This window comes from Taudactylus pleione, unplaced genomic scaffold, assembly GCF_031769625.1.
Source record: "Taudactylus pleione unplaced genomic scaffold, aTauple2 ptg001029l, whole genome shotgun sequence".
NCBI lineage: Eukaryota > Metazoa > Chordata > Amphibia > Anura > Myobatrachidae > Taudactylus > Taudactylus pleione.
The window spans coordinates 781480-804762 of NW_028285430.1; the positions used below are offsets into that span (position 1 = coordinate 781480).

At 31.5% G+C, this 23283-nt stretch overlaps 11 non-coding genes across 11 annotated transcripts; all 11 read right to left on the reverse strand.

Moving 5' to 3' along the window:
* Nucleotides 1-3703: 3703 nt before the first annotated feature.
* TRNAF-GAA (transfer RNA phenylalanine (anticodon GAA)) lies at nt 3704-3776 on the reverse strand. Its single transcript has one exon. It is a non-coding gene; the product is annotated as a tRNA-Phe (tRNA).
* An 896-nt stretch (nt 3777-4672) lies between these two features.
* TRNAF-GAA (transfer RNA phenylalanine (anticodon GAA)) lies at nt 4673-4745 on the reverse strand. Its single transcript has one exon. It is a non-coding gene; the product is annotated as a tRNA-Phe (tRNA).
* Nucleotides 4746-7549: 2804 nt separating this feature from the next.
* Nucleotides 7550-7622, reverse strand: TRNAF-GAA (transfer RNA phenylalanine (anticodon GAA)). The gene has a single exon. It is a non-coding gene; the product is annotated as a tRNA-Phe (tRNA).
* A 1866-nt stretch (nt 7623-9488) lies between these two features.
* TRNAF-GAA (transfer RNA phenylalanine (anticodon GAA)) lies at nt 9489-9561 on the reverse strand. The gene has a single exon. It is a non-coding gene; the product is annotated as a tRNA-Phe (tRNA).
* An 896-nt stretch (nt 9562-10457) lies between these two features.
* Nucleotides 10458-10530, reverse strand: TRNAF-GAA (transfer RNA phenylalanine (anticodon GAA)). Its single transcript has one exon. It is a non-coding gene; the product is annotated as a tRNA-Phe (tRNA).
* A 2340-nt stretch (nt 10531-12870) lies between these two features.
* Nucleotides 12871-12943, reverse strand: TRNAF-GAA (transfer RNA phenylalanine (anticodon GAA)). Its single transcript has one exon. It is a non-coding gene; the product is annotated as a tRNA-Phe (tRNA).
* A 1866-nt stretch (nt 12944-14809) lies between these two features.
* On the reverse strand, nt 14810-14882 carry TRNAF-GAA (transfer RNA phenylalanine (anticodon GAA)). Its single transcript has one exon. It is a non-coding gene; the product is annotated as a tRNA-Phe (tRNA).
* An 896-nt stretch (nt 14883-15778) lies between these two features.
* TRNAF-GAA (transfer RNA phenylalanine (anticodon GAA)) lies at nt 15779-15851 on the reverse strand. The gene has a single exon. It is a non-coding gene; the product is annotated as a tRNA-Phe (tRNA).
* Nucleotides 15852-19641: 3790 nt separating this feature from the next.
* Nucleotides 19642-19714, reverse strand: TRNAF-GAA (transfer RNA phenylalanine (anticodon GAA)). The gene has a single exon. It is a non-coding gene; the product is annotated as a tRNA-Phe (tRNA).
* Nucleotides 19715-21099: 1385 nt separating this feature from the next.
* TRNAF-GAA (transfer RNA phenylalanine (anticodon GAA)) lies at nt 21100-21172 on the reverse strand. The gene has a single exon. It is a non-coding gene; the product is annotated as a tRNA-Phe (tRNA).
* Nucleotides 21173-22069: 897 nt separating this feature from the next.
* Nucleotides 22070-22142, reverse strand: TRNAF-GAA (transfer RNA phenylalanine (anticodon GAA)). Its single transcript has one exon. It is a non-coding gene; the product is annotated as a tRNA-Phe (tRNA).
* Nucleotides 22143-23283: the final 1141 nt, after the last annotated feature.

Below are 23283 nucleotides of genomic sequence, written 5' to 3' on the forward strand. Positions count from 1 at the left end.
GATAGATTACTTCAAATTTTCATAATAGAGTAGCATGACGGACAACATGAAAACAATATTTAAGCTGTATTTAAGCACTGTGTTATTAAATAAACATTCTCATCATTTAGAAGATACTACTGAATACTCTACTATGTTAAGAAATGATGTTGTTTACATTTGAAATAATGAAATACTGATAAGTAATCAAGGAAAACAGAAAAAATGTACTCAAACATGCTGAGACCCGGGACCTTTAGATCTTCAGTCTAATGCTCTCCCAACTGAGCTATTTCGGCAAAGTCTGTGTATGGCAAAAGTCACAAAGACCTCAACTGAGCTATGTTTGCATGCTTACACAAGGTTTAGTATCAATATTTTTCTGTCATCATGATTGCATGAAATGAAAAGAAATTATGTGTTTTATTCTGTAAATATATCCATTACAAACCCTTAATCATGCATTTAAGTAAAAGTTTTAACAAATTGTGGTCAGGAAGCATTGTTAGATTACTTCAAATTTTCCTAATAGTTAGAGTAGCATGACTTACAACATGAAAACAATATTTAAGCTGTATTTATGCACCATGCTGTTAAATAAACATTCTCGTCATTTAGAAGTTACTACTGAATACTCAACTCTGTTAAGAAATTAAGTTTTTTAAATTTGAAATAATTAAATACTGATAACTTCTCAAGGAAAAAAGAAAAAACGTACTCAAACATGCCGAAACCCAGAACCTTTAGATCTTCAGACTAACGCTCTCCCAAATGAGCTATTTTGGCAAAGTCTGTGTATGGCAAAATTCTGATCACTACTCAAGGAAAGAAGAAAAAATGTCCTCAAAAATGCCAAAACCCAGGATCGAACCAGGGACCTTTAAATCTTCAGTCTAACGCTCTCCCAACTGAGCTATTTCGGCAAGGTCAGTGTATGGAAACAGTCACTAAGACCTCAACTGAGCTATATTTGCATGGTTACACATGGTTTAGTATCAATATTTTTCTGTCATCATGATAGCATGAAATGAAAAGAAAATATGTGTTTTATACTATAAATATATCCATTACAAACCCTTAATCATACATTTAAGTAAAAGTTTTAACAAATTGTGGTCAGGAAGCATTGTTAGATTAGTTCAAATTTTCATAATAATTAGAGTAGCATGAAAACAATATTTAAGCTGCATTTATGCACCGTGTTGTTAAATAAATATTCTCATCATTTAGAAGTTACTACTGAATACTCAACTATGTTAAGAAATTATGTTGTTTAAATTTGAAAAATTTAAATTCTGATCACTACTCAAGGAAAAATGAAAAAATGCACTCAAACATGCCGAAACCCGGGACCTTTAGATCTTCACTCTAACGCTCTCCCAACTGAGATATTTCAGCAAAGTCTGTGTATGGTAAAAGTCATTAAGACCTTAACTGAGCTATGTTTGCATGGTTACACAAGGTTTAGAATCAATATTTTTCTGTCATCATGATTGCATGAAATGAAAAGAAAATATGTGTTTTATACTGTATAACCCTTAATTATACATTTAAGTAAAAGTTTTAACCAATTGTTGTCAGAAAACATTGTTAGATTACTTCAAATTTTCCTAATAGAATAGCATGACGGACAACATGAAAACAATATATAAGCTGTATTTATGCACCGTGTTGTCAAATAAACATTCTCATCATTTAGAAGATACTAATGAATACTCAACTATGTTAAGAAATGATGTTGTTTACATTTGAAAAAATTAAATACTGATAACTACTCAAGGAAAAAAGAAAAAACGTACTGAAACATGCTGAAACACGGGACCTTTAGATTTTCAGTCTAACGCTCTCCCAACTGAGCTATTTTGGCAAGGTCGGTGTATGGCAAAAGTCACTAAGACCTCAACTGAGCTATTTTTGCATGGTTACACAAGGTTTAGTATTAATATTTTTCTGTCATCATGATTGCATGAAATGAAAAGAAAATATGTGTTTTATACTGTATAACCCTTAATTATACATTTAAGTAAAAGTTTTAACCAATTGTTGTCAGAAAACATTGTTAGATTACTTCAAATTTTCCTAATAGAATAGCATGACGGACAACATGAAAACAATATATAAGCTGTATTTATGCACCGTGTTGTCAAATAAACATTCTTATCATTTAGAAGATACTAATGAATACTCAACTATGTTAAGAAATGATGTTGTTTACATTTGAAAAAATTAAATACTGATAACTACTCAAGGAAAAAAGAAAAAACGTACTGAAACATGCTGAAACACGGGACTTTTAGATTTTCAGTCTAACGCTCTCCCAACTGAGCTATTTTGGCAAGGTCGGTGTATGGCAAAAGTCACTAAGACCTCAACTGAGCTATTTTTGCATGGTTACACAAGGTTAAGTATCAATATTTTTCTGACGTCATGGTTGCATGAAATGAAGAGAAAAGATGTTTTATACTGTAAATATATAAATTACAATCCCTTAATCGTACATTTAAGTAAAAGTTTTAACAAATTGTGGTCAGTAAACAGTTAGTTTACTTAAAATTTTCATAATAGAGACGCATGACGGACATCATGAAAATAATATTTAAGCTGTATTTATGCACTGTGTTGTTAAATAAACATTCTCATCATTTAGTAGTTACTACTGAATACTCAACTATGTTAAGAAACGATGTTGTTTACATTTGAAATACTTAAATACTGATAACTACTCAAGGTAATAAGAAAAAAGGTACTCAAACATGCTGAAACCCAGGACCTTTAGATCTTCAGTCTAACGCTCTCCCAACTGAGCTATTTCAGCAAAGTCTGTGTATGGCAAAAGTCACTAAGACCTCAACTGAGCTATGTTTGCATGGTTACACAAGGTTTAGTATTAATATTTTTCTGTCATCATGATTGCATGAAATGAAAAGAAATTATGTGTTTTATACTGTAAATATATCCATTACAAACCCTTAATCATACATTTAAGTAAAAGTTTTAACAAATTGTGGTCAGGAAGCATTGTTAGATTACTTCAAATTTTCATAATAGTTAGAGTAGCATGACTTACAACATGAAAACAATATTTAAGCTGTATTTATGCACCGTGTTGTTAAATAAACATTCTCGTCATTTAGAAGTTACTACTGAATACTCAACTCTGTTAAGAAATTAAGTTTTTTAAATTTGAAATAATTAAATACTGATAACTTCTCAAGGAAAAAAGAAAAAACGTACTCAAACATGCCGAAACCCAGAACCTTTAGATCTTCAGACTAACGCTCTCCCAAATGAGCTATTTTTGCAAAGTCTGTGTATGGCAAAAGTCACTAAGACCTCAACTGAGCTATGTTTGCATGGTTACACAAGGTTAAGTATCAATATTTTTCTGTCATCATGATTGCATTAAATGAAGAGAAAAGGTGTGTTTTATACTGTAAATATATAAATTACAAACCCTTAATCGTACATTTAAGTAAAAGTTTTATCAAATTGTGGTCAGGAAGCATTGTTAGATTACTTCAAATTTTCATAATAGAGTAGCATGACAGACAACATGAAAACAATATTTAAGCTGTATTTATGCACCGTGTTGTTAAATAAACATTCTCATCATTTAGAAGTTACTACTGAATACTCAACTATGTTAAGAAATGATGTTGTTTAAATTTGAAATAATTAAATTCTGATCACTACTCAAGGAAAAAAGAAAAAATGCACTCTAACATGCCGAAACCCGGGATCGAGCCAGGGCCCTTTAGATCTTCAGTCTAACGCTCTCCCAACTGAGCTATTTCGGCAAGGTAGGTGTATGGCAAAAGTCACTAAGACCTCAACTGAGCTATTTTTGCATGGTTACACAAGGTTAAGTATCAATATTTTTCTGACATCATGGTTCCATGAAATGAAGATAAAAGATGTGTTTTATACTGTAAATATATAAATTACAAACCCTTAATCGTACATTTAAGTAAAAGTTTTATCAAATTGTGGTCAGGAAGCTTCAAATTTTCATAATAGAGTAGCATGACGGACAACATGAAAACAATATTTAAGCTGTATTTATGCACTGTGTTATTAAATAAACATTCTCATCATTTAGAAGATACTACTGAATACTCAACTATGTTAAGAAATGATGTTGTTTACATTTGAAATAATTAAATACTGATAACTACTCAAGGAAAAAAGAATAAATGTACTCAAACATGCTGAGACCCGGGTCCTTTAGAGCTTCAGTCTAATGCTCTCCCAACTGAGCTATTTCGGCAAAGTCTTTGTATGGCAAAAGTCACTAAGACCTCAACTGAGCTATGTTTGCATGCTTACACAAGGTTTAGTATCAATATTTTTCTGTCATCATGATTGCATGAAATGAAAAGAAAATATGTATTTTATACTGTAAATATATCCATTACAAACCCTTAATCATACATTTAAGTAAAAGTTTTAACAAATTGTGGTCAGGAAGCATTGTTAGATTACTTCAAATTTTCCTAATAGTTAGAGTAGCATGACTTACAACATGAAAACAATATTTAAGCTGTATTTATGCACCGTGTTGTTAAATAAACATTTTCGTCATTTAGAAGTTACTACTGAATACTCAGCAATGTTAAGAAATGATGTTGTTTAAATATAAAATAAATAAATTCTGATCACTACTCATGGAAAAAAGAAAAAATGCACGCAAACATGCCGAAACCCGGGATCAAACCAGGGACCTTTAGATCTTCAGTCTAACGCTCTCCCAACTGAGCTATTTCGGCAAGGTCGGTGTATGGCAAAAGTCACTAAGACCTCAACTGAGCTATTTTTGCATGGTTACACAATGTTAAGTATCAATATTTTTCAGACATCATGGTTGCATGAAATGAAGAGAAAACATGTGTTTTATACTGTAAATGTATAAATTACAAACCCTTAATCATACATTTAAGTAAAAGTTTTATCAAATTGTGGTCAGGAAGCATTGATAGATTACTTCAAATTTTCATAATAGAGTAGCATGACTTACAACATGAAAACAATATTTAAGCTGTATTTATGCACCGTGTTATTAAATAAACATTCTCATCATTTAGAAGATACTACTGAATACTCAACTATGTTAAGAAATGATGTTGTTTACATTTGAAATAATTAAATACTGATAAGTACTCAAGGAAAAAAGAAAAAATGTACTCAAACATGCTGAGACCCGGGACCTTTAGATCTTCAGTCTAATGCTCTCCCAACTGAGCTATTTCGGCAAAGTCTGTGTATGGCAAAAGTCACTAAGACCTCAACTGAGCTATGTTTGCATGCTTACACAAGGTTTAGTATCAATATTTTTCTGTCATCATGATTGCATGAAATGAAAAAAATATATGTGTTTTATACTGTATAACCCTTAATTATACATTTAAGTAAAAGTTTTAACAAATTGTGGTCAGGAAGCATTGTTAGATTACTTCAAATTTTCATAATGGTTAGAGTAGCATGACTTACAACATGAAAACAATATTTAAGCTGAATTTATGCACCTTGTTGTTAAATAAACATTCTCATCATTTAGAAGTTACTACTGAATACTCAACTCTGTTAATAAATTACGTTTTTTAAATTTGAAATAATTAAATACTGATTAATTCTCAAGGAAAAAAGAAAAAACGTACTCAAACATGCCGAAACCCAGAACCTTTAGATCTTCAGTCTAACGCTTTCCCAACTGAGCTATTTTGGCAAAGTCTGTGTATGGCAAAAGTCACTAAGACCTCAACTGAGCTATGTTTGCATGGTTACACAAGGTTAAGTATCAATATTTTTCTGTCATCATGATTGCAGGAAATGAAGAGAAAAGATGTGTTTTATACTGTAAATATATGAATTACAAACCATTAATCGTACATTTAAGTAAAAGTTTTATCAAATTGTGGTCAGGAAACATTGTTAGATTACTTCAAATTTTCATAATAGAGTAGCATGACGGACAACATGAAAACAATATTTAAGCTGTATTTATGCACCGTGTTGTTAAATAAACATTCTCATCATTTAGAAGTTACTACTGAATACTCAACTATGTTAAGAAATGATGTTGTTTAAATTTGAAATAATTAAATTCTGATCACTACTCAAGGAAAAAAGAAAAAAGCACTCGAACCAGGGACCTTTAGATCTTCAGTCTAATGTTCTCCCAAATGAGCTATTTCGGCAAGGTCGGTGTATGGCAAAAGTCACTAAGACCTCAACTGAGCTATGTTTGCATGGTTACACAAGGTTAAGTATCAATATTTTTCTGTCATCATGATTGCATGAAATGAAGAGAAAAGATGTGTTTTATAATGTAAATATATAAATTACAAACCCTTAATCGTACATTTAAGTAAAAGTTTTAACAAATGGTGGTCAGGAAGCAGTTAGTTTACTTCAAATTTTCATAATAGTGTAGCTTGATGGACAATATGAAAACAAAATTTAAGCTGAATTTATGCACCGTGTTGTTAAATAAACATTCTCATCATTTAGAAGTTACTACTGAATACTCAACTATTTTAAGAAATGATGTTGTTTACATTTGAAATACTTAAAAACTGACAACTGCTCAAGGAAAGAAGAAAAAAGGTACTGAAACATGCTGAAACCCGGAACCTTTAGATCTTCAGTCTAACGCTCTCCCAACTGAGCTATTTCGGCAAAGTCTGTGTATGGCAAAAGTCACTAAGACCTCAACTGAGCTATGTTTGCATGGTTACACAAGGTTTAGTATCAATATTTTTCTGTCATCATGATTGCATGAAATGAAAAGAAAATATGTATATAATACTGTATAACCCTTAATTATACATTTAAGTAAAAGTTTTAACAAATTGTGGTCAGGAAGGATTGTTAGATTACTTCAAATTTTCATAATAGAGTAGCATGACGGACAACATGAAAACAATGTTTAAGCTGTATTTATGCACCGTGTTGTTAAATAAACATTCTCATCATTTAGAAGTTACTACTGAATACTCAACAATGTTAAGAAACGATGTTGTTTACATTTGAAATTCTTAAATACTGATAACTACTCAAGGAAATAAGAAAAAAGGTACTCAAACATGTTGAAACCCGGGACATTTAGATCTTCACTGTAACAATCTCCCAAATGAGCTATTTCAGCAAAGTCTGTGTATGGCAAAAGTCACTAAGACCTCAACTGAGCTATGTTTGCATGGTTACAGAAGGTTTAGTATCAATATTTTTCTGTCATCATGATTGCATGAAATGAAAAGAAAATAGGTGTTTTATACTGTAAATATATCTATTACAAACCCTTAATCATACATTTAAGTAAAAGTTTTAACAAATTGTGGTCAGGAAGCATTGTTAGATTACTTCAAATGTTCCTAATAGTTAGAGTAGCATGACTTACAACATGAAAACAATATTTAAGCTGTATTTATGCACCATGCTGTTAAATAAACATTCTCGTCATTTAGAAGTTACAACTGAATACTCAAAAATGTTAAGAAATGATGTTGTTTAAATATAAAATAATTAAATTCTGATCACTACTCACGGAAAAAAGAAAAAATGCACGCAAACATGCCGAAACCCGGGATCAAACCAGGGACCTTTAGATCTTCAGTCTAACGCTCTCCCAACTGAGCTATTTCGGCAAGGTCGGTGTATGGCAAAAGTCACTAAGACCTCAACTGAGCTATTTTTGCATGGTTACACAAGGTTAAGTATCAATATTTTTCTGACATCATGGTTGCATGAAATGAAGAGAAAAGATGTGTTTTATACTGTAAATATATAAATTACAAACCCTTAATCATACGTTTAAGTAAAAGTTTTATCAATTTGTGGTCAGGAAGCATTGATAGATTACTTAAAATTTTCATAATAGAGTAGCATGACGGACAACATGAAAACAATATTTAAGCTGTATTTATGCACTGTGTTATTAAATAAACATTCTCATCATTTAGAAGATACTACTGAATACTCAACTATGTTAAGAAATGATGTTGTTTACAATTGAAATAATTAAATACTGATAAGTACTCAAGGAAAAAAGAAAAAATGTACTCAAACATGCTGAGACTCGGGACCTTTAGATCTTCAGTCTAATGCTCTCCCAACTGAGCTATTTCGGCAAAGTCTGTGTATGGCAAAAGTCACAAAGACCTCAACTGAGCTATGTTTGCATGCTTACACAAGGTTTGGTATCAATATTTTTCTGTCATCATGATTGCATGAAATGAAAAGAAAATATGTGTATTATACTGTATAACTCTTAATTATACATTTAAGTAAAAGTTTTAACAAATTGTGGTCAGGAAGCATTGTTAGATTATTTCAAATTTTCATAATGGTTAGAGTAGCATGACTTACAACATGAAAACAATATTTAAGCTGTATTTATGCACCATGTTGTTAAATAAACATTCTCATCATTTAGAACTTACTACTGAATACTCAACTCTGTTAAGAAATTAAGTTTTTTAAATTTGAAATAATTAAATACTGATAACTTCTCAAGGAAAAAAGAAAAAACGTACTCAAACATGCCGAAACCCAGAACCTTTAGATCTTCAGTCTAACGCTCTCCCAACTGAGCTATTTCGGCAAAGTCTGTGTATGGCAAAAGTCACTAAGACCTCAACTGAGCTATGTTTGCATGGTTACACAAGGTTAAGTATCAATATTTTTCTGTCATCATGATTGCATGAAATGAAGAGAAAAGATGTGTTTTATACTGTAAATATATAAATTACAAACCCTTAATCGTACATTTAAGTAAAAGTTTTATCAAATTGTGGTCAGGAAGCATTGTTAGATTACTTCAAATTTTCATAATAGAGTAGCATGACGGACAACATGAAAACAATATTTAAGCTGTATTTATGCACTGTGTTGTTAAATAAACATTATCATCATTTAGAAGTTACTACTGAATACTCAACAATGTTAAGAAACGATGTTGTTTACATTTGAAATACTTAAATACTGATAACTACTCAAGGAAATAAGAAAAAAGGTACTCAAACATGTTGAAACCCGGGACCTTTAGATCTTCAGTCTAACGCTCTCCCAACTGAGCTATTTCAGCAAAGTCTGTGTATGGCAAAAGTCACTAAGACCTCAACTGAGCTATGTTTGCATGGTTACACAAGGTTTAGTATTAATATTTTTCTGTCATCATGATTGCATGAAATGAAAAGAAAATATGTGTTTTATACTGTAAATATATCCATTACAAACCCTTAATCATACTTTTAAGTAAAAGTTTTAGCAAATTGTGGTCAGGAAGCATTGTTAGATTACTTCAAATTTTCATAATAGTTAGAGTAGCATGACTTACAACATGAAAACAATATTTAAGCTGTATTTTATGCACCGTGTTGTTAATTAAACATTCTCATCATTTAGAAGTTACTACTGAATACTCAACTATGTTAAAAAATTATGTTGTTTAAATTTGAAATAATTAAATTCTGATCACTACTCAAGGAAAAAAGAAAAAATGCACTCTAACATGCCGAAACCCGGGATCGAACCAGGGACCTTTAGATCTTCAGTCTAACGCTCTCCCAACTGAGCTATTTCGGCAAGGTCGGTGTGTGGCAAAAGTCACTAAGACCTCAACTGAGCTATTTTTGCATGGTTACACAAGGTTAAGTATCAATATTTTTCTGACATCATGGTTCCATGAAATGAAGAGAAAAGATGTGTTTTATACTGTAAATATATAATTTACAAACCCTTAATCGTACATTTAAGTAAAAGTTTTATCAAATTGTGGTCAGGAAGCTTCAAATTTTCATAATAGAGTAGCATGACGGACAATATGAAAACAATATTTAAGCTGTATTTATGCACCGTGTTATTAAATAAACATTCTTATCAATTAGAAGATACTACTGAATACTCAACTATGTTAAGAAATGATGTTGTTTACATTTGAAATAATTAAATACTGATAACTACTCAATGAAAAAAGAAAAAACGTACTCAAACATGCTGAGTCCCTGGTCCTTTAGAGCTTCAGTCTAATGCTCTCCCAACTGAGCTATTTCGGCAAAGTCTGTGTATAGCAAAAGTCACTAAGACCTCAACTGAGCTATGTTTGCATGCTTACACAAGGTTTAGTATCAGTATTTTTCTGTCATCATGATTGCATGAAATGAAAAGAAAATAGGTGTTTTATACTGTAAATATATCTATTACAAACCCTTAATCATACATTTAAGTAAAAGTTTTAACAAATTGTCGTCAGGAAGCATTGTTAGATTACTTCAAATTTTCCTAATAGTTAGAGTAGCATGACTTACAACATGAAAACAATATTTAAGCTGTATTTATGCACCATGCTGTTAAATAAACATTCTCGTCATTTAGAAGTTACTACTGAATACTCAAAAATGTTAAGAAATGATGTTGTTTAAATATAAAATAATTAAATTCTGATCACTACTCACGGAAAAAAGAAAAAATGCACGCAAACATGCCGAAACCCGGGATCGAACCAGGAACCTTTAGATCTTCAGTCTAACGCTCTCCCAACTGAGCTATTTCGGCAAGGTTGGTGTATGGCAAAAGTCACTAAGACCTCAACTGAGCTATTTTTGAATGGTTACACAAGGTTAAGTATCAGTATTTTTCTGACATCATGGTTGCATGAAATGAAGAGAAAAGATGTGTTTTATACTGTAAATATATAAATTACAAACCCTTAATCATACGTTTAAGTAAACGTTTTATCAATTTGTGGTCAGGAAGCATTGATAGATTACTTAAAATTTTCATAATAGAGTAGCATGACGGACAACATGAAAACAATATTTAAGCTGTATTTATGCACCGTGTTGTTAAATAAACATTCTCATCATTTAGAAGTTACTACTGAATACTCAACTATGTAAAGAAATGATGTTGTTTAAATTTGAAATAATTAAATTCTGATCACTACTCAAGGGAAAAAGTAAAAAGCACTCAAACATGCCGAAACCCGAGATCGAACCACGGACATTTAGATCTTCAGTCTAACGCTCTCCCAAATGAGCTATTTTGGCTAGGTCGGTGTTTGGCAAAAGTCACTAAGACCTCAACTGAGCTATGTTTGCATGGTTACACAAGGTTAAGTGTCAATATTTTTCTGTCATCATGACTGCATGAAATGAAGAGAAAAGATGTGTTTTATACTGTAAATGTATAAATTACAAACCATTAATCGTACATTTAAGTAAAAGTTTTAACAAAATGTGGTCAGGAAGCAGTTTGTTTACTTCAAATTTTCATAATAGAATAGCATGACGGACAACATGAAAACAATATTTAAGCTGTATTTATGCACCGTGTTGTTAAATAAACATTCTCATCATTTAGAAGTTTCTACTGAATACTCAACTATGTTAAGAAACGATGTTGTTTACATTTGAAATACTTAAAAACTGATAACTACTCAAGGAAAGAAGAAAAAAGGTACTCAAACATGCTGAAACCCGGGACCTTTAGATCTTCACTGTAATGCTCTCCCAAATGAGCTATTTCAGCAAAGTCTGTGTATGGCAAAAGTCACTAAGACCTCAACTGAGCTATGTTTGCATGGTTACACAAGGTTAAGTATCAATATTTTTCTGACATCATGGTTCAATGAAATGAAGAGAAAAGATGTGTTTTATACTGTAAATATATAAATTACAAACCCTTAATCATACATTTAAGTAAAAGTTTTATCAAATTGTGGTCAGGAAGCTTCAAATTTTCATAATAGAGTAGCATGACGGACAACATGAAAACAATATTTAAGCTGTATTTATGCACTGTGTTATTAAATAAACATTCTCATCATTTAGAAGATACTACTGAATACTTAACTATGTTAAGAAATGATGTTGTTTACATTTGAAATAATTAAATACTGATAAGTACTCAAGGAAAAAATAAAAAATGTACTCAAACATGCTGAGACCCGGGACCTTTAGATCTTCAGTCTAATGCTCTCCCAACAGAGCTATTTCGGCAAAGTCTGTGTATGGCAAAAGTCAGTAAGACCTCAACTGAGCTATGTTTGCATGCTTACACAAGGTTTGGTATCAATATTTTTCTGTCATCATGATTGCATGAAATGAAAAGAAAATATGTGTTTTATACTGTATAACCCTTAATTATACATTTAAGTAAAAGTTTTAACAAATTGTGGTCAGGAAGCATTGTTAGATTACTTCAAATTTTCATAATAGAGTAGCATGACGGACAACATGAAAACAATGTTTAAGCTGTATTTATGCACCGTGTTGTTAAATAAACATTCTCATCATTTAGAAGTTACTACTGAATACTCAACAATGTTAAGAAACGATGTTGTTTACATTTGAAATTCTTAAATACTGATAACTACTCAAGGAAATAAGAAAAAAGGTACTCAAACATGTTGAAACCCGGGACATTTAGATCTTCACTGTAACAATCTCCCAAATGAGCTATTTCAGCAAAGTCTGTGTATGGCAAAAGTCACTAAGACCTCAACTGAGCTATGTTTGCATGGTTACAGAAGGTTTAGTATCAATATTTTTCTGTCATCATGATTGCATGAAATGAAAAGAAAATAGGTGTTTTATACTGTAAATATATCTATTACAAACCCTTAATCATACATTTAAGTAAAAGTTTTAACAAATTGTGGTCAGGAAGCATTGTTAGATTACTTCAAATGTTCCTAATAGTTAGAGTAGCATGACTTACAACATGAAAACAATATTTAAGCTGTATTTATGCACCATGCTGTTAAATAAACATTCTCGTCATTTAGAAGTTACAACTGAATACTCAAAAATGTTAAGAAATGATGTTGTTTAAATATAAAATAATTAAATTCTGATCACTACTTACGGAAAAAAGAAAAAATGCACGCAAACATGCCGAAACCCGGGATCAAACCAGGGACCTTTAGATCTTCAGTCTAACGCTCTCCCAACTGAGCTATTTCGGCAAGGTCGGTGTATGGCAAAAGTCACTAAGACCTCAACTGAGCTATTTTTGCATGGTTACACAAGGTTAAGTATCAATATTTTTCTGACATCATGGTTGCATGAAATGAAGAGAAAAGATGTGTTTTATACTGTAAATATATAAATTACAAACCCTTAATCATACGTTTAAGTAAAAGTTTTATCAATTTGTGGTCAGGAAGCATTGATAGATTACTTAAAATTTTCATAATAGAGTAGCATGACGGACAACATGAAAACAATATTTAAGCTGTATTTATGCACTGTGTTATTAAATAAACATTCTCATCATTTAGAAGATACTACTGAATACTCAACTATGTTAAGAAATGATGTTGTTTACATTTGAAATAATTAAATACTGATAAGTACTCAAGGAAAAAAGAAAAAATGTACTCAAACATGCTGAGACTCGGGACCTTTAGATCTTCAGTCTAATGCTCTCCCAACTGAGCTATTTCGGCAAAGTCTGTGTATGGCAAAAGTCACAAAGACCTCAACTGAGCTATGTTTGCATGCTTACACAAGGTTTGGTATCAATATTTTTCTGTCATCATGATTGCATGAAATGAAAAGAAAATATGTGTATTATACTGTATAACTCTTAATTATACATTTAAGTAAAAGTTTTAACAAATTGTGGTCAGGAAGCATTGTTAGATTATTTCAAATTTTCATAATGGTTAGAGTAGCATGACTTACAACATGAAAACAATATTTAAGCTGTATTTATGCACCATGTTGTTAAATAAACATTCTCATCATTTAGAACTTACTACTGAATACTCAACTCTGTTAAGAAATTAAGTTTTTTAAATTTGAAATAATTAAATACTGATAACTTCTCAAGGAAAAAAGAAAAAACGTACTCAAACATGCCGAAACCCAGAACCTTTAGATCTTCAGTCTAACGCTCTCCCAACTGAGCTATTTCGGCAAAGTCTGTGTATGGCAAAAGTCACTAAGACCTCAACTGAGCTATGTTTGCATGGTTACACAAGGTTAAGTATCAATATTTTTCTGTCATCATGATTGCATGAAATGAAGAGAAAAGATGTGTTTTATACTGTAAATATATAAATTACAAACCCTTAATCGTACATTTAAGTAAAAGTTTTATCAAATTGTGGTCAGGAAGCATTGTTAGATTACTTCAAATTTTCATAATAGAGTAGCATGACGGACAACATGAAAACAATATTTAAGCTGTATTTATGCACTGTGTTGTTAAATAAACATTATCATCATTTAGAAGTTACTACTGAATACTCAACAATGTTAAGAAACGATGTTGTTTACATTTGAAATACTTAAATACTGATAACTACTCAAGGAAATAAGAAAAAAGGTACTCAAACATGTTGAAACCCGGGACCTTTAGATCTTCAGTCTAACGCTCTCCCAACTAAGCTATTTCAGCAAAGTCTGTGTATGGCAAAAGTCACTAAGACCTCAACTGAGCTATGTTTGCATGGTTACACAAGGTTTAGTATTAATATTTTTCTGTCATCATGATTGCATGAAATGAAAAGAAAATATGTGTTTTATACTGTAAATATATCCATTACAAACCCTTAATCATACTTTTAAGTAAAAGTTTTAGCAAATTGTGGTCAGGAAGCATTGTTAGATTACTTCAAATTTTCATAATAGTTAGAGTAGCATGACTTACAACATGAAAACAATATTTAAGCTGTATTTTATGCACCGTGTTGTTAATTAAACATTCTCATCATTTAGAAGTTACTACTGAATACTCAACTATGTTAAAAAATTATGTTGTTTAAATTTGAAATAATTAAATTCTGATCACTACTCAAGGAAAAAAGAAAAAATGCACTCTAACATGCCGAAACCCGGGATCGAACCAGGGACCTTTAGATCTTCAGTCTAACGCTCTCCCAACTGAGCTATTTCGGCAAGGTCGGTGTGTGGCAAAAGTCACTAAGACCTCAACTGAGCTATTTTTGCATGGTTACACAAGGTTAAGTATCAATATTTTTCTGACATCATGGTTCCATGAAATGAAGAGAAAAGATGTGTTTTATACTGTAAATATATAATTTACAAACCCTTAATCGTACATTTAAGTAAAAGTTTTATCAAATTGTGGTCAGGAAGCTTCAAATTTTCATAATAGAGTAGCATGACGGACAATATGAAAACAATATTTAAGCTGTATTTATGCACCGTGTTATTAAATAAACATTCTTATCAATTAGAAGATACTACTGAATACTCAACTATGTTAAGAAATGATGTTGTTTACATTTGAAATAATTAAATACTGATAACTACTCAATGAAAAAAGAAAAAACGTACTCAAACATGCTGAGTCCCTGGTCCTTTAGAGCTTCAGTCTAATGCTCTCCCAACTGAGCTATTTCGGCAAAGTCTGTGTATGGCAAAAGTCACTAAGACCTCAACTGAGCTATGTTTGCATGCTTACACAAGGTTTAGTATCAGTATTTTTCTGTCATCATGATTGCATGAAATGAAAAGAAAATAGGTGTTTTATACTGTAAATATATCTATTACAAACCCTTAATCATACATTTAAGTAAAAGTTTTAACAAATTGTCGTCAGGAAGCATTGTTAGATTACTTCAAATTTTCCTAATAGTTAGAGTAGCATGACTTACAACATGAAAACAATATTTAAGCTGTATTTATGCACCATGCTGTTAAATAAACATTCTCGTCATTTAGAAGTTACTACTGAATACTCAAAAATGTTAAGAAATGATGTTGTTTAAATATAAAATAATTAAATTCTGATCACTACTCACGGAAAAAAGAAAAAATGCACGCAAACATGCCGAAACCCGGGATCGAACCAGGAACCTTTAGATCTTCAGTCTAACGCTCTCCCAACTGAGCTATTTCGGCAAGGATGGTGCATGGCAAAAGTCACTAAGACCTCAACTGAGCTATTTTTGAATGGTTACACAAGGTTAAGTATCAATATTTTTCTGACATCATGGTTGCATGAAATGAAGAGAAAAGATGTGTTTTATACTGTAAATATATAAATTACAAACCCTTAATCATACGTTTAAGTAAACGTTTTATCAATTTGTGGTCAGGAAGCATTGATAGATTACTTAAAATTTTCATAATAGAGTAGCATGACGGACAACATGAAAACAATATTTAAGCTGTATTTATGCACCGTGTTGTTAAATAAACATTCTCATCATTTAGAAGTTACTACTGAATACTCAACTATGTAAAGAAATGATGTTGTTTAAATTTGAAATAATTAAATTCTGATCACTACTCAAGGGAAAAAGTAAAAAGCACTCAAACATGCCGAAACCCGAGATCGAACCACGGACATTTAGATCTTCAGTCTAACGCTCTCCCAAATGAGCTATTTTGGCTAGGTCGGTGTTTGGCAAAAGTCACTAAGACCTCAACTGAGCTATGTTTGCATGGTTACACAAGGTTAAGTGTCAATATTTTTCTGTCATCATGACTGCATGAAATGAAGAGAAAAGATGTGTTTTATACTGTAAATGTATAAATTACAAACCATTAATCGTACATTTAAGTAAAAGTTTTAACAAAATGTGGTCAGGAAGCAGTTTGTTTACTTCAAATTTTCATAATAGAATAGCATGACGGACAACATGAAAACAATATTTAAGCTGTATTTATGCACCGTGTTGTTAAATAAACATTCTCATCATTTAGAAGTTTCTACTGAATACTCAACTATGTTAAGAAACGATGTTGTTTACATTTGAAATACTTAAAAACTGATAACTACTCAAGGAAAGAAGAAAAAAGGTACTCAAACATGCTGAAACCCGGGACCTTTAGATCTTCACTGTAATGCTCTCCCAAATGAGCTATTTCAGCAAAGTCTGTGTATGGCAAAAGTCACTAAGACCTCAACTGAGCTATGTTTGCATGGTTACACAAGGTTAAGTATCAATATTTTTCTGACATCATGGTTCAATGAAATGAAGAGAAAAGATGTGTTTTATACTGTAAATATATAAATTACAAACCCTTAATCATACATTTAAGTAAAAGTTTTATCAAATTGTGGTCAGGAAGCTTCAAATTTTCATAATAGAGTAGCATGACGGACACCATGAAAACAATATTTAAGCTGTATTTATGCACTGTGTTATTAAATAAACATTCTCATCATTTAGAAGATACTACTGAATACTTAACTATGTTAAGAAATGATGTTGTTTACATTTGAAATAATTAAATACTGATAAGTACTCAAGGAAAAAATAAAAAATGTACTCAAACATGCTGAGACCCGGGACCTTTAGATCTTCAGTCTAATGCTCTCCCAACAGAGCTATTTCGGCAAAGTCTGTGTATGGCAAAAGTCAGTAAGACCTCAACTGAGCTATGTTTGCATGCTTACACAAGGTTTGGTATCAATATTTTTCTGTCATCATGATTGCATGAAATGAAAAGAAAATATGTGTTTTATACTGTATAACCCTTAATTATACATTTAAGTAAAAGTTTTAACAAATTGTGGTCAGGAAGCATTGTTAGATTACTTCAAATTTTCATAATAGAGTAGCATGACGGACAACATGAAAACAATATTTAAGCTGTATTTATGCACAGTGTTGTTAAATAAACATTCTCATCATTTAGAAGTTACTACTGAATACTCAACAATGTTACGAAACGATGTTGTTTACATATGAAATACTTAAATACTGATAACTACTCAAGGAAATAAGAAAAAAGGTACTCAAACATGTTGAAACCCGGGACCTTTAGATCTTCAGTCTAACGCTCTCCCAACTGAGCTATTTCAGCAAAGTCTGTGTATGGCAAAAGTCACTAAGACCTCAACTGAGCTATGTTTGCATGGTTACACAAGGTGTAGTATTAATATTTTTCTGTCATCATGATTGCATGAAATGAAAAGAAAATATGTGTTTTATACTGTAAATATATCCATTACAAACCCTTAATCATACATTTAAGTAAAAGTTTTAGCAAATTGTGGTCAGGAAGCATTGTTAGATTACTTCAAATTTTCATAATAGTTCGAGTAGCATGACTTACAACATGAAAACAATATTTAAGCTGTATTTTATGCACCGTGTTGTTAATTAAACATTCTCATCATTTAGAAGTTACTACTGAATACTCAACTATGTTAAAAAATGATGTTGTTTAAATTTGAAATAATTAAATTCTGATCACTACTCAAGGAAAAAAGAAAAAATGCACTCTAACATGCCGAAACCCGGGATCGAACCAGGGACCTTTAGATCTTCAGTCTAACGCTCGCCCAAGAGAGCTATTTCGGCAAGGTCGGTGTATGGCAAAAGTCACTAAGACCTCAACTGAGCTATTTTTGCATGGTTACACAAGGTTAAGTATCAATATTTTTCTGACATCATGGTTCCATGAAATGAAGAGAAAAGATGTGTTTTATACTGTAAATAGATAAATTACAAACCCTTAATCGTACATTTAATTAAAAGTTTTATCAAATTGTGGTCAGGAAGCTTCAAATTTTCATAATAGAGTAGCATGACGGACAACATGAAAACAATATTTAAGCTGTATTTATGCACCGTGTTATTAATTAAACATTCTCATCAATTAGAAGATACTACTGAATACTCAACTATGTTAAGAAATGATATTGTTTACATTTGAAATAATTAAATACTGATAACTACTCAAGGAAAAAAGAAAAAATGTACTCAAACATGCTGAGACCCGGGTCCTTTAGAGCTTCAGTCTAATGCTCTCCCAACTGAGCTATTTCGGCAAAGTCTGTGTATGGCAAAAGTCACTAAGACCTCAACTGAGCTATGTTTGCATGCTTACACAAGGTTTAGTATCAATATTTTTCTGTCATCATGATTGCATGAAATGAAAAGAAAATATGTGTATTATACTGTATAACCATTAATTATACATTTAAGTAAAAGTTTTAACAAATTGTGGTCAGGAAGCATTGTTAGATTACTTCAAATTTTCATAATAGATTAGCATGACTTACAACATGAAAACAATATTTAAGCTGTATTTATGCACCGTGTTGTTAAATAAACATTCTCATCATTTAGAAGTTACTACTGAATACTCAACTATGTAAAGAAATGATGTTGTTTAAATTTGAAATAATTAAATTCTGATCACTTCTCAAGGGAAAAAGAAAAAAGCACTCAAACATGCCGAAACCCGGGATCGAACCACGGACATTTAGATCTTCAGTCTAACGCTCTCCCAAATGAGCTATTTCGGCAAGGTCGGTGTTTGGCAAAAGTCACTAAGACCTCAACTGAGCTATGTTTGCATGCTTACACAAGGTTTAGTATCAATATTTTTCTGTCATCATGATTGCATGAAATGAAAAGAAAATTTGTGTTTTATACTGTAAATATATCCATTACAAACAATTAATCATACATTTAAGTAAAAGTTTTAACAAATTGTGGTCAGGAAGCATTGTTAGATTACTACAAGTTTTCATAATAGTTAGAGTAGCATGACTTACAACATGAAAACAATATTTAAGCTGTATTTATTCACCATGTTGTTAAATAAACATTCTCATCATTTAGAAGTTACTACTGAATACTCAACTATGTTAAGAAATGATGTTGTTTAAATTTGAAATAATTAAATTCTGATCACTACTCAAGGAAAAAAGAAAAAAGGCATTCTAACATGCCGAAACCCAGGATCGAACCAGGGACCTTTAGATCTTCAGTCTAACGCTCTCCCAACTGAGCTATTTCGGCAAGGTCGGTGTATGGCAAAAGTCACTAAGACCTCAACTGAGCTATTTTTGCATGGATACACAAGGTTAAGTATCAATATTTTTCTGACACCATGGTTCCATGAAATGAAGAGAAAAGATGTGTTTTATACTGTAAATATATAAATTACAAACCCTTAATCGTACATTAAAGTAAAAGTTTTATCAAATTGTGGTCAGGAAGCTTCAAATTTTCATAATAGAGTAGCATGACGGACAACATGAAAACAATATTTAAGCTGTATTTATGCACCGTGTTGTTAAATAAACATTCTCATCATTTAGAAGATACTACTGAATACTCAACTATGTTAAGAAATGATATTGTTTACATTTGAAATAATTAAATACTGATAACTACTCAAGGAAAAAAGAAAAAAGTACTCAAACATGCTGAGACCCGGGTCCTTTAGAGCTTCAGTCTAATGCTTTCCCAACTGAGCTATTTCGGCAAAGTCTGTGTATGGCAAAAGTCACTAAGACCTCAACTGAGCTATGTTTGCATGCTTACACAAGGTTTAGTATCAATATTTTTCTGTCATCTTGATTGCATGAAATGAAAAGAAAATATGTGTTTTATACTGTAAATATATCCATTACAAACCCTGAATCATACATTTAAGGTAAAAGTTTTAACAAATTGTGGTCAGGAAGCATTGTTAGATTACTTCAAATTTTCATTATAGTTAGAGTAGCAATGACTTACAACATGAAAACAATATTTAAGCTGTATTTTTGCACCGTGTTGTTAAATATAACATTCTCGTCATTTAGAAGTTACTACTGAATACTCAACTATGTTAAGAAATGTAGTTGATTACATTTGAAATAATTAAATACTGATAACTACTCAAGGAAAATAGAAAAAATGTACTCAAACATGCTGAGACCCGTGACCTTTAGATCTTCAGTTTAATGCTCTCCCAACTGAGCTATTTCGGTAAAGTCTGTGTATGGCAAAAGTCACTAAGACCTCAACTGAGCTATGTTTGCATGCTTACACAAGGTTTTGTATCAATATTTTTCGTCATCATGATTGCATGAAATGAAAAGAAAATATGTGTTTTATACTGTAAATATATCCATTACAAACCCTTAATCATACATTTAAGTAAAAGTTTTAACAAATTGTGGTCAGGAAGCATTGTTAGATTACTTCAAATTTTCATAATAGTTAGAGTAGCATGACTTACAACATGAAAACAATATTTAAGCTGTATTTTATGCACCGTGTTGTTAATTAAACATTCTCATCATTTAGAAGTTACTACTGAATACTCAACTATGTTAAAAAATTATGTTGTTTAAATTTGAAATAATTAAATTCTGATCACTACTCAAGGAAAAAAGAAAAAATGCACTCTAACATGCCGAAACCCGGGATCGAACCAGGGACCTTTAGATCTTCAGTCTAACGCTCTCCCAACTGAGCTATTTCGGCAAGGTCGGTGTGTGGCAAAAGTCACTAAGACCTCAACTGAGCTATTTTTGCATGGTTACACAAGGTTAAGTATCAATATTTTTCTGACATCATGGTTCCATGAAATGAAGAGAAAAGATGTGTTTTATACTGTAAATATATAATTTACAAACCCTTAATCGTACATTTAAGTAAAAGTTTTATCAAATTGTGGTCAGGAAGCTTCAAATTTTCATAATAGAGTAGCAATGACGGACAATATGAAAACATATTTAAGCTGTATTTATGCACCGTGTTATTAAATAAACATTCTTATCAATTAGAAGATACTACTGAATACTCAACTATGTTAAGAAATGATGTTGTTTACATTTGAAATAATTAAATACTGATAACTACTCAATGAAAAAAGAAAAAACGTACTCAAACATGCTGAGTCCCTGGTCCTTTAGAGCTTCAGTCTAATGCTCTCCCAACTGAGCTATTTCGGCAAAGTCTGTGTATGGCAAAAGTCACTAAGACCTCAACTGAGCTATGTTTGCATGCTTACACAAGGTTTAGTATCAGTATTTTTCTGTCATCATGATTGCATGAAATGAAAAGAAAATAGGTGTTTTTATACTGTAAATATATCTATTACAAACCCTTAATCATACATTTAAGTAAAAGTTTTAACAAATTGTCGTCAGGAAGCATTGTTAGATTACTTCAAATTTTCATAATAGTTAGAGTAGCATGACTTACAACATGAAAACAATATTTAAGCTGTATTTATGCACCATGCTGTTAAATAAACATTCTCGTCATTTAGAAGTTACTACTGAATACTCAAAAATGTTAAGAAATGATGTTGTTTAAATATAAAATAATTAAATTCTGATCACTACTCACGGAAAAAAGAAAAAATGCACGCAAACATGCCGAAACCCGGGATCGAACCAGGAACCTTTAGATCTTCAGTCTAACGCTCTCCCAACTGAGCTATTTCGGCAAGGATGGTGCATGGCAAAAGTCACTAAGACCTCAACTGAGCTATTTTTGAATGGTTACACAAGGTTAAGTATCAATATTTTTCTGACATCATGGTTGCATGAAATGAAGAGAAAAGATGTGTTTTATACTGTAAATATATAATTACAAACCCTTAATCATACGTTTAAGTAAACGTTTTATCAATTTGTGGTCAGGAAGCATTGATAGATTACTTAAAATTTTCATAATAGAGTAGCATGACGGACAACATGAAAACAATATTTAAGCTGTATTTATGCACCGTGTTGTTAAATAAACATTCTCATCATTTAGAAGTTACTACTGAATACTCAACTATGTAAAGAAATGATGTTGTTTAAATTTGAAATAATTAAATTCTGATCACTACTCAAGGGAAAAAGTAAAAAGCACTCAAACATGCCGAAACCCGAGATCGAACCACGGACATTTAGATCTTCAGTCTAACGCTCTCCCAAATGAGCTATTTTGGCTAGGTCGGTGTTTGGCAAAAGTCACTAAGACCTCAACTGAGCTATGTTTGCATGGTTACACAAGGTTAAGTGTCAATATTTTTCTGTCATCATGACTGCATGAAATGAAGAGAAAAGATGTGTTTTATACTGTAAATGTATAAATTACAAACCATTAATCGTACATTTAAGTAAAAGTTTTAACAAAATGTGGTCAGGAAGCAGTTTGTTTACTTCAAATTTTCATAATAGAATAGCATGATGGACAACATGAAAACAATATTTAAGCTGTATTTATGCACCGTGTTGTTAAATAAACATTCTCATCATTTAGAAGTTTCTACTGAATACTCAACTATGTTAAGAAACGATGTTGTTTACATTTGAAATACTTAAAAACTGATAACTACTCAAGGAAAGAAGAAAAAAGGTACTCAAACATGCTGAAACCCGGGACCTTTAGATCTTCACTGTAATGCTCTCCCAAATGAGCTATTTCAGCAAAGTCTGTGTATGGCAAAAGTCACTAAGACCTCAACTGAGCTATGTTTGCATGGTTACACAAGGTTAAGTATCAATATTTTTCTGACATCATGGTTCAATGAAATGAAGAGAAAAGATGTGTTTTATACTGTAAAATATATAAATTACAAACCCTTAATCATACAT